The 2,922-nt window shown below is 43.1% G+C and overlaps 1 long non-coding RNA gene across 1 annotated transcript in view; it reads right to left on the bottom strand.

Moving 5' to 3' along the window:
* LOC109969937 (uncharacterized) overlaps nt 1-1,578 on the bottom strand; it is a 4,754-nt gene extending 3,176 nt beyond the window's left edge. The window contains exon 1 of the long non-coding RNA XR_002276338.1: nt 1,515-1,578. This is a non-coding gene — a long non-coding RNA (uncharacterized LOC109969937). The remainder of the gene's footprint in view (nt 1-1,514) is intronic.
* Nucleotides 1,579-2,922: the final 1,344 nt, after the last annotated feature.

Below are 2,922 nucleotides of genomic sequence, written 5' to 3'. Positions count from 1 at the left end.
AAAACCGCATTGTTCCTCCTGAATCCGAGGTTCGTCTATTGGTCGAATTCTCCTCTCCAGTACCTTGGTATAGACTTTCCCGGGGAGGCTGAGGAGTGTGATCCCCTATATTTGGAACATACCCTCCAGTCCCCCTTCATGAAAAGAGGGACCACCACCCCGGTCTGCCAGTCCAGAGGCACTGTCCCCAACTGCCATGCAACATTGCAGAGGCGTGTCAGCCAAGACAGCCCCACAACATCCAGAGACTTGAGGTACTCAAGGCGGATCTCATCCACCCGCGGTGCCTTGCCACCGAGAAGCTTCTTAACTACCTCGGTGACTTCAGCTTGGGTGATGGACGAGTCCACGTCCGAGCTCGTGGCCCCTGCTTCTTCATCGAAAGACATGACGCTGGGGTTGAGGAGATCCTCGAAGTTATGGGCCGTTCGGCCCATAGGCACAAACGACAGTGAGAGACCTATCCCCGGCCCGAAGGCGCAGGGAAATGACCCTCTCATTCACCGGGGTAAACTCCAACACATGGCGGCTAAGCTGGGGGCTATAACCAAACCCACACCAGCCCACCGCCTCTCACCATGGGCAACTCCAGAGTAGTAGAGAGTCCAGCCTCTTTCAAGCAGTAAGGTTCCAGAGCCCAAGTTGTGCGTGGAGGTGAGCCCGACTATCTCAAGCCGGTACCTCTCAACCTCCCGCACAAGCTCGGGCTCCTTCCCCACCAGCGAGGTGACATTCCATGTCCCCAGGGCTAGTCTCCGTGTCCAGAGATCGCGTCGTTGGGGCCCTTGCCTTCATCTGCTGCCCGATCCACTGTGCACCAGCACCTTACGAATCCTCCTGCAGGTGGTGGGTCCACGGGAGTACTTTGTCCATTATTTGTAATTTGAATGCATAATCTGTTGTATATCGTACATTACCTTACACATCTTACTGTAAATATCAATTGTACATATCAATCTGTAAATTAGTTCTGACTGTTCATACTGTAGATACTGTGCACTCTGCACTGCTGTTATTGCACTTCTGGTTAGATGCTAAACTGCATTTCGTTGCCTTGTACTTCTACATAGGTAATGACAATAAAGTTGAACCTAATCTAATCTAATATGTAGGTTAGCTGTCTATATGTACTTTGTTGGTGGCCTTGTCACTTCAAATTTCCCCTTGAAGCACAAATAAAGTATCTTAAACTGAATTAAATGGTAAAAAATTGTAAGCTTAAACCTGAAAACCTGATTTCACAATTTGTTAACAAGGCTGTGCAAATAATAATATTGCAAAATTACACTATGTCTCGTCCCTTGTCCAAGGACTTCAAAAGCTAAGACAATTTATGTCATGCAACAGTTTTTCTATTTCGGGAGCTTTTTACCTCGTTAGTGAGGAAAATGTAAAGGAATGGTTAACCTTACATAAAGCAAGATAAAGCTTATAAATAAAAGAAAAATGTAATGGAAAAGTTAATGTATTTAAGTGTAAAAAAAGTTAATGTATACAGAACATTTGATATTTACTTATTTTTCCTCAGTGCTGTACGCCAAGAACACTGCTAGCAGATGGCTGCAGGAATTAGCAAAATAAATATCTCTAAGCTTCATCCTGTCAGGTTTGCCCGGCTGCACCTGCCTCTCTCCCTTCTCTCCCTCTATTTTAGCTCCTTTACCCCTGATTTCTATTTCTGACACACCTGCTTCACGTCCAGCTGCACCTGATTAGTTTCTTCCTATTTATACCGTGCTCATCGTCCACTTCCCTGCCAGTTCTTTCTACACACAAGCCCGTTTCTATGCCAATCTATTATTTTTGTCTACTATATGTATTTGCTCATGTTCTTTATCCCAGCTCCGTTCCTGCCTTGTGCCCCATGTCTTATCTTCCCCGCCGCTATCGCTTCTCCGGACCACGGACCTCCTCAACTCCACATCACTCCACCACGCAGGTCGATGCATAGTCTCCCATTAACTGTTTCTGTGACTTTGTCCCCTCAGCAACCAACCACCACGACCAGTCCAGGAGTGAATCCTAGTGTCCGCAGCCCGGCCTCCTCCTTATCATCTTATCATCTGACTGTATGTTTTCCATGACTGCCGCTCGACACCCGGTTCTGCTCCATATTCCTTCACCTGGTTGTACACATATTTATTGTCACTGTAAATAAATAGAGCACTTCTTGCACCGAAGTCAGCTACCTGGGTTCGTCATTTTTTACTCTCACCTCCCTACCAGAGCGATCCTAACACATCCCTAGGTTCGCCCAGCGTCCATAAGCATTTTATTCATATATAACAGTTTGGCTGGTCACAATATATATTAAAATCTATGCCAATCTTCATCTTCATCATCTTTTTTGTATCACAACCACAATTTTTCCATAACCTCAGTTATGTGTTACAGTTGTACATGTACTGAGAGTAGAAAACCTTAATATTAATTAATTAATATTCTGTATATTATTATTAACATAGTGGAGGTTTTAGCAGGTAAGGAGCTACCACAAGTTTGTTGAGACCAAAGCAAAGTGAGAAAAAAAGAGACTATTGTATTTACATACACCTCATGATCAGAAATACAACAATAAATAAATAAAATTAGCTCCATAAAAATTGGATATAAAAATATTTGTTATCAGGTTTACCATGTTAGGTATTTTTAGTCAGATAGATATGGGTTAGATACTTTGTGTTAGAAATGTTTTAGAGTAGACAGGATGTCTAGCTCAGGCTGTTAAATGCTTAGTCATTTTCATGAGTTACTGCACGATGCTTATGGTCAAGGATAACTAGATAGAAAAGTGGATGACTGTCAGCAGACAGGATGTTTAATATTATTATTATGACGTGTATAATCGTAGCCATAGTCATCATATTTTCTTATGTTTCATGTTATGATATGTCCATAGAGGTCATGTTAGAATGTTTTTTA

The sequence above is a fragment of the Monopterus albus genome, unplaced genomic scaffold (assembly GCF_001952655.1).
Source record: "Monopterus albus unplaced genomic scaffold, M_albus_1.0 scaffold186.1, whole genome shotgun sequence".
Classification (NCBI taxonomy): domain Eukaryota; kingdom Metazoa; phylum Chordata; class Actinopteri; order Synbranchiformes; family Synbranchidae; genus Monopterus; species Monopterus albus.
The sequence above is the reverse complement of the archived record's forward strand: the minus strand, read 5'-3'. Positions and strand labels throughout refer to the sequence as shown.